General features: G+C 39.4%; 2 long non-coding RNA genes across 3 annotated transcripts; one reads left to right on the forward strand and one right to left on the reverse strand.

Moving 5' to 3' along the window:
* Window positions 1-18: 18 nt before the first annotated feature.
* On the reverse strand, window positions 19-11,503 carry LOC131901164 (uncharacterized). Its single transcript, XR_009376407.1, has 3 exons — window positions 11,079-11,503; window positions 1,730-1,950; window positions 19-921 (listed from the first exon to the last, which is right to left on the reverse strand). It is a non-coding gene; the product is annotated as an uncharacterized LOC131901164 (long non-coding RNA).
* A 72-nt stretch (window positions 11,504-11,575) lies between these two features.
* Window positions 11,576-15,526, forward strand: LOC131901167 (uncharacterized). 2 transcript variants are annotated; one of them, XR_009376409.1, is made up of 4 exons: window positions 11,576-11,802; window positions 12,338-12,418; window positions 14,115-14,165; window positions 14,776-15,526. It is a non-coding gene; the product is annotated as an uncharacterized LOC131901167 (long non-coding RNA). The 2 variants fall into 2 exon arrangements; XR_009376410.1 differs by lacking the exons at window positions 14,115-14,165; window positions 14,776-15,526 and adding an exon at window positions 13,825-14,020.
* The last annotated feature ends 1,619 nt before the right edge of the window (window positions 15,527-17,145 follow it).

Genomic DNA, 17,145 nt, shown 5'->3' on the forward strand with positions numbered 1-17,145 from the left:
GAAATAGGGACAAACTCATGCACAAGAAAAATTTTATTCATGTAAACAATTTGGTACAGATTTTAGACGTCACAGTTGTCTTCAGGTTAAAGAAAAAGATCTTATTTCATTTTCTTTTCATCATAGCCTTGAAAAAAGTAAATTAGTTGCTATGTTTAGTCAAGACTGATGGGTGAGATCAATGCATTCCTGTTTCTATTTTGAAACATTTGAGGAAGATGCCAAAGTGTGCTATATGTGTGGCAAATTCATTTTAGTTAAATTTACTTTTGTGGTCTTTATATTCCTTCTGTGGCTTTTGTTCATCTTCCATTGTGTTTTTACTTAGTGATATATATTTTTCTACTGTAATACATAAAATGAAAAATCCATCATCTTACTAGTCCATTGTTTATTTAAATGTCAGGCAGTGTATGATCATACTTTCCAAGTAAGATGTTCTGTGAAAAGTGTAGTGGGTTGTGGTGTTTGGTTTTGATTTCATGTTTTCACAAATTCCCTTGAGTTAGTGTTGTTTATATTAAACCTGGCATAGATTTCAGTAATGATTGAAGGATACATTTGAACTCATGATCCTCATGTGTCTACCTCCAGTGTACAAGTCCAAGAGTAGATAATCTACTCCCAATGTGTGCTGTTTTGTCAACACAACAATGTTAATTTTAAAATGCTTAACAGAAAAGATTATAAGAAACATTCAATACTTAATGTGTGTATTCAAAGAGATATTTTCATGTGTCTGGTAGAAATGTAATTAAGTAGGATAATCAGCAATCAGTTGTTTATCTTATATCATAGCTTCATTATATATATATATATGTATATATACATATATATGTATATGTATATATAATTTGAAGTTCCGTGCATCTTCCTTTCCCCATCAGTTATTCATTTGGCACATCATATTGAAGCATTGCCCTGTAAGGGAATTTTCCAGAGATGTCAGATAGTGTAATGGCACTAAGATTTTTTTTTTATTGAGAAAATTTCTATTCATTTTACATACCAACCACAGATTTCCCTGTCCTCCCTTCTCCTACCTCCCAGCCTTCAACCCAACCCATCCCCATTCCTACCTCCTCCAAGGCAAGGTCTCCTATGGGGAGTCAGCAGAGCCTGGTACATTCAGTTGAAGCAGGTCCAAGCCCCTCCTCCCTGCACCAAGGCTTCTCAAAGTGTGTCACCATAGGAACTAGGCTCCAAAAAGCTGGCTAATGCACTAGGGACAAGTCCTGATCCCACTGCCTGGGTTCTCCCTAAACAATTCAAACTAAACAACTGTCTCACCTTTCAAGAGGGCCTAGTCCAGTACCATGGGGTCTCCTCAGCTATTGGACCACAGTTCATGCATTTCCACTACTTTGGCTAGTTGTCTCTGACCTTTTTTCCATCATGGTCATAGAATTCCTTGTCTCTTTCATCAATTAGACACCTGGAAATTGGCCTGGCACCTGGCTGTGGATCTGTTCATCTGCTTCCATGATTTACTGGATGAAGGTTCTTTGATGATTGTTAGAGTATTTAGCCATCCAATCACTGAGTAGGCCAGCTCAGGCACCCTCTTGACTATTGCCAGTACTCTAAGTTGAGATCATCCTTGTGGGTTCCTGAGAAATTTCCTAGCACCCTGTTTCTCCATATTCCCATGATGTCTTCATTTATCATAGTATCTCTTTCCTTGCTCTCACATTCCCCATTCCTTGCCCTCCATTACCCCCGTTAATACCAGTTTGCTCATGTAGATCTCATCTATTTCTTCTTTGCAGGACTCTCTATGTGTCTCTCTTAAGGTCTTTTTTCTTAGCTTGCTTCTCTGGAGCTGTGGGTTGTAGTCTGGTTATCCTTTGCTTTACATCATGACTGGAGACGTTAGATCCTCCCTCTTTACTAAACTGGTCTCAGAATCCCTTTTGTTGCTGACAAATCTTCTTTATTCATGAGGACAAGCTGTAAGGTATAAGAAGTAGCTTGTTATATAATTCAAATCTCTGAGAATCTAATTTTAACCTTTTGAGCCAACAGTCTTACCTCTTCTCTCAAAAGAATAAATAATTACCATGAGAAAGGTAGGTATGTCTCTTCTCATCACTGGACTATAACCTGCTATAACTTCAGCTACTCTTGAACCTTGTGGTTTTATGTGGCTTTCACCAAAAACCCCAATTTTGTTCCTATTTTAAACTTGGATAATGCTAATAGTAGATATGGTATCCTATACCTACTACACATAAGAATCACTCTGTTATGTCTTCTGAATCTTTTGAAGATTGGCTTCATTTCTATAGTATGTAGAATGTTATCTTCTTTGCCAATTCATGATCTCTCTGAGTTCAAACCAATCTTAGATTATAAGTAGGCCTTATGCTCCTTATTATTGCACCTGTGATCATACAATATCTTAAATAGACAGTATCTCTATGTATGGAAGAGCATGGATGGAAGACTTTTTAAATTTTGACCCTGAAAGACCCGTATGGGATTTTTAGCATGTTGGTGTTTAATGCCATCAAAGTTAAAAAAGAATTATTTCAAGGTGCATCTTCGCTGATAAGGCACAAAAGCAAGGAAAAGTGGACAAAGGAAGCTATTCTTATTTCACTGATTTGAAACAACATTCCATTATAGCATAGACATCTCCTAGTAATGTTCACCCAGAGAAAAGACACTGCCTTCTGCTCATTGATACCACAAATCCACTAGCAAAACCAGATGCCAGCAAGCAAAGCAAGGTACAATTTTTCCACCATCTCCTATTCATAATGTGTATGAGGTTCACTTGTAGTAATTTTTTCTGACGTGAGGTTAGTCTGTGAACTAAATCTTCAGCTCTTGTAAATAAGGACATTTCATAGAAGAAAAATGAAAGAAAGGAAGAAAAGAGGGAAGGAAGAATGAAAGAATAAAGGAAGGAAGGAGGAAATAAAGTTAAAAGAAAGAAAAGTATATAAAGGAAAATAAATTGAATATGAGTATAGTGAGTAATAATAAAAGATAAAGGATAAAAAGTGGATGAGGAAAGTAGATAGGAGAGAAGAATCAAGGAAGGAGAAAGGAAAAGCAGCTAGAACAGAAAACTAGGAAGATAATATTTATGATATTAGAAATGTATGTGCTTATAAATGATTTAGATTTTATAAAAAAATTACTGATAGAAGAAGCCCTGAATGTGTAAACAAAGGAATATATGTGGTATTGTTTACACATGGAAAGAGGATTTAATATAGTACAATGCAATCTAAAAAAAGGAACTATATCAGGTAACATATTGTCCTATTCCATTGGAAAGACAATTTCTCCCGTGCCCAACATCCCTGAGTTTCTGCTAGATTGTTATGTAGGATTGCAGCCTCCTGGGTTTTTTATCATGCAAATTGGCACAGCAATTGTTGGATTATTTAGCTCCTGTTTGGGTACTCATATTGTTAAAACTTTATCAAATGGATAGAACATAAAACATAAATGAAATGTTTGTGAGTCCACAAATCAAGGGGAAATAACATAATCATATTATAATCTCAATGGCCAAACAAAAACAAACACAAGGAGAAATACCAGTATTCTTCTTACTTCATGGGAAGAGAGAACAACCTGGATATGTTGGGTTCTCTGTATATGTGGAATGGTTTAGTTTAAAGAACCAAAGAACAGCTAGGGACACTGAGTGAGGCTCTGTAGAATTTGTATCTCCATTTTCTATCAAGTGTGAAGAAAGAAAGCCCAGGCAACTTCTCTTCTTACCTAAGCTCCATTTATAGACACCTCGTGTGATAATTTTTGTTTTCCTGCTAAGTACAACAACTATTATAACTGTAAGACTATTTTTCTCTTTCTGTTTGGTCAAGAATTCAAGAGCCCTGCATGCTTTGGGAATGTACACTGTCCACCAGATCCACAGATCTTAAATCACCTTGGATGTCCAGAAGAATTACCTCCATTACTTGCAATCTCTCACATGAAACCAAAGAAAAAACTGAATGTATTACTAAGATAATTCAGTTTCAGCATAGAATTTCCATAGAATTAACACAGGTTTACTCACTTGATTCTAAGACCAGAGTCACTCTTCTAGTGTCAATGGCACCTCCACAATTTACAGTAACTATAAATATTGAAAAATTAATGTAACCTCATTATTAGCAGTAACAAGGTCCAGAAGCATCAGAGTATATATATATATATTATTAACACTTGGCCTAGAGTCAGAGACTAAGGCTTCTCAATAAGTAACAATAACATCCTAGCTTGAACAGTGTGGCAGGAACCTCACCTGTCTTTAGACCACAAGTTCAAAAGTGACACACAATGCCCTCAATTTTCATAGATGGTACTGTCCCCATTCATCTAGTGTTTTAGAGTGCATCAGATAGGTTAAGTTGGGCACCTATCTCAGAGAAAAGCAACTCCCACTTTAACCTCAATCTAGTATAAGAAATGGCTTAAAACCTTGCAGAAAGAAGGTAACAATAGAATAACTGTTTCCCGGGAAGATAATTCTGAGGCTTTTATTTCTTATTCCATAGTTTACTTCTTAGTTAATGTGACATTCTTCCAGAAAAGACTCTGAACATCTTTTGCTCAGGCAGTATTCAGTGGGATTAGGTACCCTTTATTAAGTAATAGTGCCAGGTACAAGGGTAATGTCGAAGGATTTTGCCTTGGCCTGATTGGAATCACCTCCCACTTTGTGCACAATAAAGTCTGTATGGTACACATATTTTGCATAATAAAGTGTCCTAAGGAAACACTGCATCTCAGCTGCTCCCTGCTTGTGGGTCCCATGATATGGGCAGAGAAAATCCCACTTGGGTTGCCAGGCAACAATATTGATCTCACAGTCTGTCACAATAGCCCCATGGCAAATCAACCCCACCCAATCATGACCTCACTTTATATCCTCATTTTTCTACTCCTGAAAACACAAGTCTCTCTGTGACTTGTAAGTATTTTTCCTTCTACCTTTAATATAGTAAACCAAGCATTATTGAAGGCATCATTTTTTATCCCAGTAGATTGTTGAACATTAAGACATGGTCCATATAATCTACTTCTCATATCAGGAGAATGGAAATAACCCCACTCTTGTGCCCATTATTTACTCAGGACTTTGTTACTTTACCCCTTTTAAATGTTAATATTTTCCACCTGAGGCTGTATGTCTATTATGAATAAATTAATTTTTTAAAAATCACTGAGAATTACAATAATTTGTCATATGAGGTTATTGGTGATTAAAAGAGAAACTTTTAGGGTAAGTTTTACTATTACATTGGTCGTTCAAATACTATCAATAGTTTGGGTAACTTATAATGTCATTATGCCACAAATAAATTATGCAGTACTATCAAAAGGCTTTGTAGAATATGGACACAACTAGAATTTTAGAAGCTTGGATAAGGCAGCTTAAATTATCTAACATCCTTCAGTTTTGCCTATCATAGTCTACAATCATGTCATTTTCTCTTTGGGTGAAATTGAGTAGTGCTATTTTTAAAACCCTATTCATTAAAAAATTGTGGTATTGAATAATATAAAAAAAATTTACATTCAGAATGTATTCATCTTTGGTACATTTAAGGTAGCTAAAGACAAAGATTGCAATGAATCCTATAAATGTATCCAATAAAAACAGACAAAAATAATAAGTTAGATGAAAGCATTCCCAAAACCAAAGCAAGAAGAAGAGAACTGGGAAGATTGAGTATAAATGTATGTGAGAGAGTCCAAATACACCATTAGACTAAAAATATTTAAGTAAAAACTATCTTTAAAACTTAAAACATATAGTAAAGGACATATAAGAAAATGACAGTAATAATTTTACAACTTGAGATAATTCTGAGTTTTAAGTGTCTCACATTCCAATTAGAAGAAATAGCCTGACAAAATAGACCACATAAATGAAAGAGAGCTGTTATTGGAGGTTATTGCTCTTTGACAGCCATCCACCCAGCTCCCAAGTAAATCATACACAGAGGCTTATTCTTACTTATGAGTTCCCAGCCCTTAGTTTGGCTTAATTTCCAACCAGCTTTTCTTAAATTAACCCTTTTATCTTTTTCCTCTGTCTTTTCTTATTCTCTAAATTCTGTAAATTTTACTTCTAATTTGTGCTTGCTGTGTAGCTGGATGCCTGGCTCCTGGAGCCTTCCTTCTACTCTGACTCTTTGATTTTAGAGCTTTCCACCCAGTTTTCTCCTTCTATATATACTGTAAGCCTGCCAGCCCCACCTATCATTTCTCCTTTCTTGCTATTGGCCTGTTTCTTTATTAAATCATCAGGTGTTTTACACAGGCACAGTAACATAGCTTCACAGAGCTAAAAAATTCAACATAAACAAAAGCAGTACACCTTAAAGTAATATTCTACTACATAGAGCTATTTGGTACCTGCAACCAATGAACTTCAGTGCCAAAGTATTAGGCAGAAAATCACATGTGGAAACAAACAAGTTTAACCATACTGATAGTCCACAATGTACACTTTAAAGTTAAACTAGTGAATGAGAAAATGAAAGTCACTACATATTGATAAAGTGAGAATTTCAACAAGAGTCCATAAACGTATGTTCTTGTGACATTGATGTTCCCAATTTTATAAAGCACACACTACTAAATATGAGCTAACAGACAGAACTCAACAATATTTTGGGTGAATTTAATACATGATTATATCAGTTATCAAAACAAAAGCAAACCTGTGAACAACCTATATACAAATAAATGGACTGATTTAACATTTACAGAACTTTCAGTGGAACAGTAGCAGAATGTATTTTTAAGAGCAGCCTAAGCAATTATTTTTCAAAATGGTTTTATGCAAAGCAAAATGGGTTTATGCAAAACAAATCTTCTCAAAAACACGGTAATTGAAATAACTATTATTTTTATAAGATCACAGTATAAAAAAATACAAAATAGAACAAAAATAAACTATAGAAAATATACAAACAAATGGATACTAGAAAATAAAACACCAAACAATCAGTGAGATGCTAAAGAAATTGGGAGTGGATTCCAAAGTTCTTACACAAAAATGGTGGTAGGAATAGAGCATAACATTCTTGAAATGTGCAAAAATAACAGAACATTGGAATCTACAAAAAAAAGGTGTTGCAAGAGGGAAGTCAAAGTCTATTGGTATAAAGGTATACATTTAAGAAGTTAGGGACCAGTAGATGGTTCAGCAAGTAAAGGTACATGCCAACACGTCTGAAAATGGGAAACATCAGCAAGTAGAGGACAAATCCTCTCTGAGTGAGAGTAGGAGACACTAGTGGTGTAGCAGTCCTATGGCAATAGACCCCTGCCCAAGACCATGCAACATACCTATCTCGTGTTGCAAACTGGACTTCTAAATGTCATGACTCATTTAGGGATGGAGTTACTCTTTCACAGGGGAGGCATCTCAGATACTCTGCATAACAGATATTTACATTATGATTGATAACAATAGTGTTTCCAATTATGAAGTAGCAAGAAAAATAATTTTATGGTGTTATGCCACAACATGAGGAATTGTACTTCAATGGTCATGGCATTAGGAAGGTTAAAAATAGTCGTTCTGGAGCTATAAAGTATGACAAAATGGGGTTGGGATTAGCTAACAGTCTCTTTCACTATTGGCAAAGCTGAGAATGAGATGCATAAGACAAAGCACTACTTGCTAAAGTAGCTTGCTAAGAGGCAGAAGGGCTGGAACCAGAGCTTCAGACTCTGCAGTACAGCAACAAGGAAAGCCAGAGAAGGCCATTGCACAATGTTGTGGTCCCCTGAACAACAGGCACTTAACAATGAAAGACTGACTCCTCGGCCAGACCATTTAATTTCTCTGAGACTTTGGTGTTCTCAATCTTCAAGCTCTGCATGTGTGACATGACCTGCTTATGTTCCATCTTGAGCTTTTCATAGAAAGGATTTGGCTGGTGGTAGGTCCTGGACCTAGAGGTAAAGAATTCCATAAACATAGGCCTCAAGTATCACAGAAATTCTTGGTATATTCTAGACTACTGGACATCAGGGGTGCCACATCCTGTGTCCTAAGCACTGGGAACTTCTGGCATTTATTAAACCTGCTATTTTAGGGACAAGGGGCTGGCTAAAGAAACCCATCCTGACCCTGGAGGCCAGAACTAGGGAATGAAGACTCAGATCAGGGCAGAAACAAACACAGTTTGGCTCAGTCAGATCAGAGCCATCTGTGCCCCTGGCCAACTGACTTGTGAAACCAACCAAACACAGAGTAGGACAGTAGAACCCTGGGCCCGAAGTCAACCCCTGGTTGACTCCACCCCCAAAACTTCTTGTGTAATCTGCCTGCCTGGTCAGTTAGAAGAAAAGGCTGTTTTCTCCACCCTGGTAGAGGCAGCTACTCTCCTGGACTCCTCCTTCCCAAATAAATCTCTTTCTCAAAAGAGTTTTGCCTGTGAACTCTTTATTCACTGGCATAGAGAAGATCATTGTTGAGACATCCCTCCATGTACAAACCAAGAGAGCTGAAATAGCAGAACAAGGAGGAGCTGAACAGAAGACCTTTGCTGAGACATCACTCAGTGGGCAGAGCAATAAAAAGCTAAAAGGTAACATTATTTTCCAGAGCCGGAGGACATAGCTACATTTCTGCAGGCATTTTCCCTTTTGAAGAGTGAAGCAAAAGAACAAACATCTTAGGCCAGAGAAGCAAAGCTCTGCTAGGAGCCACCTTAAGAGGGGCCTGAGCAAAATTCAGCTGTAGCAGCTCTCCAGGAGAAGAGCAGGATTGTTGTATCCTGCAGGGAGGTCATCCCCCATCAGTTCTAGGCCTGAATTTCCCAATAAGTCAGAAAATTGTCCCTTCCAGGGTTGGGCTGCTTCTTTGCAATTCTAGCTGTCAGAGATGTGCACAACAGCTCCAGGTCTCTGGGACACCTTCAGGGCAGAGCTGTTGTGAGCAGCTTGAGGTGTCCAGGATAACTCACTCTCCAGGGCTGATCTGTCTCCTTGACGTTCCAGCCATCAGCGCTGTGTTAAACAACTCCAAGTATCCAGGACACCTTCAGGGAACAGCTGCTGTTCTGATTAGCTCAAGGTGAGTGGGATATCTTGCCCTCCAGGGCTAAACTGTCTTCTTGCAGTTCCAGCCATCAGAGCTGTCCTAAGCAGCTCAAGGTGTTGCCTGACTCCCCAGGTAGTCAGGACACCTTTCCCCAGAGTTGTTGCAACAAATTTACTTACATTGTTTGTGCCAAAACTCGGGACCAAACCCACAGAGTTGCATACAATTTACTTACAGCTACTCTGACCCTAGGCCAGCAGAGGCAGGCTGTTTAAATGATAGGAGGTGGAGCTGCATGAGCTCTCTCAGGATGTTTGCTGAAATAGCTAAGAATTTACTTAGTGTCTACTTCACAGGTGTGTACCCTCCAGAATCTGTGAAGATGTTTCTCCTGTATTCAAAAACAAATTCTCTATAACCGTTCCTGTGACAATGGAGACAAAAATAACATCATGAACTGTTTTGAGGATGGGACTAAACATCATGATAGATTTATAAAATCCTCAAAGGTATATCTATGTGTCATTAAAATAAGTACATTGTCAGAACTATAATGCTCAAAGTGGTGCTCCCAATTTTCACCCAGGTATCACCTGGGAACTGTGAGATAGGGAACTGCTCATGCCCAACCACAGATCCCTGATTGCAGGAACTATTGGGATATACATGCACAAACACATCAAAAAATACATAACACATATAGAAGTGTGTGAGAGACAAAGAGACAGAGAAAGAGATACTTAGAGAGACTGAGTGAGTGTGGGAGAACTCTATCAATTGGATGCTGAACAAATGCATGCAGGTGTGTCCTCTCAGGGAGGAACAAAAGGAGCAGGAATCAGTCTCAGTCCCTGTATCCACACCTTTAGACGTGTGATCAGTCCTCTCCTACTGCTGCTTGGAGAATCAAACACACAAGGCGTTTCCAAGCAAGTAACAAAACAATCAACTCAAACTCACAGCAACTAACATCTCACACTAGCCAGCACTTGATAGAATCTCTTCAAATGCATTCTGGGAACTCACTTACTACTACCTCAATGCATGAGTAGTATGACTCATGCCACAGGCTCTGTTTTTGTTTCTTTTTAGAGGAAGCAGAAGAGTCTTTGTCCTCATGTCATTCCTGTCCACATTTGAGGTTCTGCCTTTAGGTGGAGTTCAGAGACATGATTTTGGCATACCCTGAAGGCAAACCCTGAACATGCAGCCTACCAGAAACAAAAACCTTGTATAAAATGAAGTAATCATGACAGAGTGGACCTAAGGTTGAAACCACATGGTTTAAAAGAATGAATACCTATTCTTCATGATCTCTTCTGTGATAAAGATCATGCGATCTCACTGCTAATTTCTTTCAATGGTCATTGCTGTAGCTGACAGGTCAGTCTCTGCATATTCTGCTCACCTGCATCTTGGTGAGAAAGGTTTGGTGGGATGGTGGCTCCCTGCTGCTCCTTGTGGGTAAATGAACACAAATTAGCTTGCAGTATGACAAGGCAAAGAGGATGGACAGACCACCCTGAGTCCTAATCAAATGTTTGAGAAAGCTTGTTTATTAATGACTAGTTGACACCCCAAATTATTTTGTCCCATGCTGTCTCCTCTATTTAAAGAGAAGTGGTTTTCTCAGCTCTCTGGTTCTCTCTGCCCTCATAACACATGCTCCAAGTAACCAAGGAGATAGCCTCTTCAGACTTATTCACAGCTGCAGACTCAGAATTTATCTTGGCTGCAGAGTCCGCAATCCTGTGGTTTTGCAAGTCAGCAGATAATTGCAATAGTTCATAATCACCCCAGTAATTTAGAGTTTCCCCAAATATCTTGAGAGGTCACTAACCATATATCTACTGATGGAGAAGACATAGAAGGGCAGAACATGGTCACCAGACTCAACAAGTCACCTCACTGACAACTCAGGAACACAAAGCAGCTTGGAAGTACCTAAGGTTAGCCAGTGTGGTTGAAGTAATTATGTCCTGCCTTGAAATGGGCACATCTCATTAATCCCTCCCTCTTTAATGTTGGTCTCATGTTCACTCACCAATGTCTATCCTCCAAAAGGAATGAAAGCCAAGAGTTTCCAGCATAAAGCTTTGATCTCACCAGTTCCTGACTTCTGAGGCAAAACAATTAATATCCTGAAATCCTTGAATTTCACGAGGCATGACAAGCAGGGAAGTTCTGTTGGTTTCCAGAGACTCCAGCTTTCTGTTCCCCATTACTGGAAGATTCAGCACAAGCCCATTTCCTCCAGGAAGCTTCCCTTTTCCTGCACAGAACTCATTGCACCATTCTCTCAATCATTTCTTCCTTGATGTTTTACACGGAGGCTGAAGATCAGCTTTCTTCTGTCACTCTCTGGTCTCTCTACCCTCTCCATTCTCTTTCCAATTTAGACTCTTCAGTATGCCATCATGTTCATCAGTAAATGGTGAAGGCACTGAATAAATTTCCCAAGGACAGTGGGTGTTGCCACAACATAGTGACATCACAGAGGATGCCAGGGCTCTCCAGGATACAATAGAATGTCTAGGGAAGAGCTGCAGATGTCATGGGAACTGACATTGCTTCCCTGCTAATGAGCTTTCCTTACACTAGAAGTCAAGTTGACCTTTGCAGGAGTCTCTGCTGGGATACAAGGGAAGCCCTTCAGTATCCCCTTCATCCAAAGCCAGAGATCTCTCCCTGATTGATTGAACATTCTCCAGTTCTTTGCCTGTGTAGAACTGAATCTTTATCTCCTACTGAAATTTTATGTACACAAGGTAATAATATCATAGAAATTTATATATGCTGAAGTTCATCATAAGTACCTGCAACTGAGGTGACTGGCCACACTAGTGGAAGCCCTTGAACTGTGGACTGGTGGCTGTGGAGCCCCCAAGAGACTGGACTAGGTCCTATGGATACAGAAGATGGTTGTTTGGCTCGAACTGTTTGAGAGGCACCCAGGCAGGGGATAGGGATCTATCCCTGGTCAATGGGCAGGCTTCTGGAACACAGTGCCTGTGGTGTGACACCTTGAACAGCCTTGGTTTAGTGTGGAGGGTGTTGGACTTGCTTAGGCTCAGTGTTCTGGACTCTGCTGACTGCCCATGGGAGACCTTGATTTGGGGGATGTGGGAATGTGGAGTGGCTTGGGAGAGAGGGATGGGGGTTTGTAGAGGGAGGATGGGGGCTCTGTGGACAGTATGTGGGGTGAGAAAAAAATTTCTTAATAATGAAAAATGAAAAAAACAAAACAATACAAAAAAGATGTAAAATAAAAAAAAAAGTACCTACATCTCCTTATCTCCTTAGCCACAAGACATTATAGTCTTAATGATGACTGAGAAGGACACTTGTTGAACAACTTCCTGGTAAAGTGTCTACAGGAAACAGGTAGGCAGAGTTATGCTTGAGAAAGAGGCTGATACAGTCTAGGAACAAGCACTCATAGGAGCGTGATATGGTCATGGAGCCCAGTGTGACTAAAATCTGTGTCATCAGCATGTGTGTAGTGGGTGTTGTACTCTCTGTTCAGTAGCTCAAAGTGGTCTGCTATTACTGGTTAGTAAAGGTGGCCAGATAGCTGGAGTCTTCCACACAGAACCTGAGTTTCCCTTAGAGCAAAGGATATTAGGAAAATCCTTTGCAAGCCCCTTCATAGTTAGCAACATAAACACTTGGGTTCCACTGGACACTCTAGATCAATGGTTATTTTTTTCCAATTCTCTGACCCTTTAAATCTTTAAATAGCATGAAGAGTAGTTCCTCGTGTTGTGATGAGCCCTAAACATAACTGTTTCATTGTTTCTTAACTTTAATTTTGCTACTGTTTTTTTAAAAGATTTATTTATTTATTATGTATACAGTATTCTGTCTGCACATATCCCTGCAGGCCAGAAGAGGGCACCAGATATCATTACAGATGGTTGTGAGCCACCATTTGGTTACTGGGAAGAGAACTCAGGATCTTTGGAAGAGCAAGCAGTGCTTTTAACCTCTGAGCCATGTCTCCAGTCCTAATTTTGCTACTGTTATGAATCGTAATTCAAATATTTGATGTGCAGTATATCTGATATGTGACACCCAATGGGGTGGTAACCCACACAGGTTGAGAACCACAGCTCTGAATGCAGGCAGAAATCTCCTCAAATCCTGTCAGTGATGCTGGGGCAATGTAATTCTTAGTTTTGAGACACGCTTTCTCTGTGGAGCCATTCCTGCAATTCACTTTGGAGACCAGGCTGGCCTTGAACTCACAGAGATCCGTCTACATCAGCCTCCCAAGTGCTGAGATTAAAGGTGTGCACCACCACCTCCTGGTGATTCTTAGTTTTTATTATCAGACTGAATCTAACTAGTCACCTGGGAAGAGGGACCCTCAATGTGGAATTATATAGATCAGGTTTACTTTGAGAAGGTCTCTGTTGGATTTTATTAATTGTTAATTGTTAATAGTCCCTAAAATGGACAGAATCATTTCATTGTCTGCAACCTGTACTGTGTACATGTGAAAAAGCTAGAGCATAAGCATAAGCAAACAGGCAGCATGGGTACATTTGTTAATTTCTGCTCTTGGCTGTGGATGTGATATAATTAGCTGAGTTTCTATCTTGATTTTCCAAAAATGGAACTATTACCTGGAATTGTGGGCTATGATCAATTTTTCCCATTCTAAGTTGCTGTACCTGATAACTCAGTGTAATAAAGATGTTAAGAAAGTACTCTATGACAGTGGGGTTTTCACAAGTCAGTGAGATATGTGTTTCATGAAATGCTCAACAGCACCATATCTGTTTCAGAAGAAGAGATCCTACTTCCTCCTGAACCCAACCTGTGTTTCCTTGTCACAGTTTTACAAAGACCCAGAGACACCCATAGACTCACAAACCACTTCACCCTGTCAACAAATGTGCCCTGATACTGTCTTGCCACATCATGTACCATGCTAAATTCTTCTAATGTGTTATATACAATGAATGTATTTTTCTTTGAATTTCCTGACCATTAAAATTTTCAGATATGGGAAATTGGGTTTGAATTCACAGCCTTGACTATGAATTTCAATCTTATGCTATGTCCTTCCTTGAAGGTCAGAAGAAGCTCCATAAACCTGAGAGCAAAGTAGCACCTTAAATTCCAGGTATGTGGGAGTGTAAGTAGTGACAGGCAATGTGTCCACTAGTTACCTTAGGTTGAAGATGGATGACACAGCCTAGGCCTGATGTACACAGACCCCTGTGAAAACTTCTCAGTATCCCTTAACTCCTGTGCCTCTTCATTAAGGTTTCTGTAGACAGATCTTCGACAAACTTCCTTCTTCAAATGTAAATAGACTTTATCAGATGTGAAAAGTCACTTTGATTTTGTTCTTCTCCTCCTAGGACCTGTAACAGGCCCTTTTGAGCTACATCAAAGGCTATCCAATGAGTATAAGGTCTGAAATAACCAGAGGTACAGGTTTAGAATGCAGGTCTGAGGAACAGAGTGCAAAACAAGGGCAGGACAGTGGGCACACATAGGAAATACTTGGTTATGTCTTTGGCAGTTTAGCCTCTCTGCATGTCAGTTTCTTCCACCTAGAGAAAGATGGGTTGGGATACACCATGGAGATGATTGCTGTCTCAAGGCATGACTTGTAAAATCACTTCTTCATAAGTGGGACTTTGTTTGTTTGTTTGTTTGCATGTTTTTTGGGGGATGGGGGTGATGAGCTAGCATTTATATGAGCTAAGCTGCACATTTCTTTCTAGTGAACGTCTTTTTCTGGGAACAGAAGAATCAGATCCTAAACTTACAAAAATGCTGAAAATGATGCTTTAGAGCAGGGAATCGCTTGACTTGGTTGAAAAAAATTACCACTTCACTTCATGACTGTTATCAAATATTGTGAGTGTCTCCTGTCCTTTGTCATTTGGAAAGAGTCACCAGCTAGCTATTCTTTATTGATTAAGCACTTTCAGATGCTAAAAGCAAAGAAAATGGAGAGCGAAGTTAGAAATGAACATGTTTGATCCTAAATATAGAATTGTGTTTGCCTGTTCCAATCTCAGAATTCTAATCCTTATCTGGCTAATCTCACAACAAATAAATGACACCTGTGTCCGTTGGTGTATTTTAATAGATGCACATAAATGATTTTGGTGACTTATTAGAACTCATGTAGTATATATGAAGTCCAGCTATTAATATTTTCTTCTCTGTCTTGCTATTCTTATTTGGAAGGTTTGTTTGTTTGAGTGGAAGTGAACCATCCCAATTTAAATGAGACAAAAAAATTTTTTAAATAAACTCCTGTAACAGAATATGTTTGGGAGTTGTAAAAGTTTTTCCATTGAAAAAAATCAGAATTGAGGAGGATCCTGTTACATGGTGGGGGCAGACATCAGAGTCAGCAAAGCTTGCAAAACAGATTTTTTTTTCTTTTAGCACTTTGATGGGAGAAGCACTTCATTTTTAAAAATTTTATAATTAATTTAATTTTACATATCAGCCATGTATTCCCCTGTCCTCCCTCCTCTGGTTCCACCTCCTCCCCTCCCCCCAATCAACCCCCATTCCCATCTCCTCCAGGGCAAGGACTCCCCTGGGGATTCAGCTCAGCCTGGTAGATTTAATTGAGGCAGGTCCAGTTTTCTCCTCCTTTCACCCAGGCTGAGCAAAGTGTCCCAGCATAGGCATCAGGCTCAAAAAAAAAAAAAAAACCCAGCTCATGCAGTAAGGACAGGTTCCGGTCCCACTACCTGAGGGCCTCCTGAATAATTCAAGCTAATCAACTGTCTCACTTATCCAGAGGTCCTGATCCAGTTGGGGGCTCCTCAGCTATTGGTTCATAGTTCATGTGTTTCCACTAGTTTGGCTATTTGTACCTGTGCTTTTTCCAATCATGGTCTCAATATTTCTTGCTCATACAATCCCTCTTCTCTCTCGCTGATTGGACTCCTGGAGCTCCACCTGGGGCTTGGCCATGGATCACTGCATCTGCCTCCATCAGTCATTGGAGGAGAGTTCAAGCACGACAGTTAGGGTGTTTAGCCATCTGATCACCAGAGAAGGTCAGTTGGGGCTTTCTCTTGACCATTGGCAGTAGTCTATTGTGGTGGTATCTTTGTGGATTTCTGGGGACCTCTGTAGCACTTTGCTTCTTCCTATTCCCATAGTGTCTTCATTTATCATGGTCTGTTTTTCCTTGTTCACCCTCTCTCTTCTTGATCCAGCTGGGACATCCCACTCCCCTAAGCTCTCTTTCCTCCAATATTTGCCCTTCATTTACCCCCTCATATCCAGTTTGCTCATGTAGACCTCATCCATTTCTCTGTTGTTTGGTGATCTTTGTTTCTTTCTTAGGGTCCTGTTTTCTAGGTAGCCTCCCTGGAGATTTTAGTAGCAGTCTAGTCATCCTTCATTTTACATTTATTATCCTCTTATGAGTGAGTACATACCATGTTTGTCTTTCTGAGTCTGGGTTACCTCACTCAGGATAATTTTTTTCTAGATCCATCCATTTGCCTGCAAACCTCATGAAGTCATTGTTTTTCTCTGCTGAGTAGTGATCCACTGTGTATATGTACCACATTTTATTTATCCATTCTTGATTTGAAGGTCCTCTAGGTTGTTTTTAGGTTTTGGTTATTACAAATACTGCTATGAACATAGCTGAGCATGTGCCCTTGTGCTACGATTGAGCATTCCTTGGGGATATCCCCAAGAGTGGTATAGCAGTGTCTTGGGGGAGAATGATTCCCAATTTTCTAAGAAATTGCCATATTGATTTCCAAAATGGAAAAGTACAAGCTTGCATTCCCACCAACAATGTAGGAGTGTTCCCCTTGCTCCACATCCTCTCCAGCAGAAGCTGTCTTCAGTGTTTTTGATCTTAGCCATTCTGATAGATGTAAGGTGGTATCTCACAGTACTTTTGATTTGCATTTCCCTGCTGATTAGGGATGTTGAGCAATTCCTTAAATGTCTTTCAGCCATTTCAGCTTCCTCTGTTGAGAATTCTGTTTAGCTCTATAGCCCATTTCTTAATTGGACTGTTGGACATTTTGATGTCTAATTTGTTGAGTTCTTTACATATTCTGGATATCAGTCCTCTGTCAGATGTGGGGTTGGTGAAGATC

Source organism: Peromyscus eremicus, unplaced genomic scaffold (genome assembly GCF_949786415.1).
Source record: "Peromyscus eremicus unplaced genomic scaffold, PerEre_H2_v1 PerEre#2#chrX_unloc_4, whole genome shotgun sequence".
Taxonomy (NCBI): domain Eukaryota; kingdom Metazoa; phylum Chordata; class Mammalia; order Rodentia; family Cricetidae; genus Peromyscus; species Peromyscus eremicus.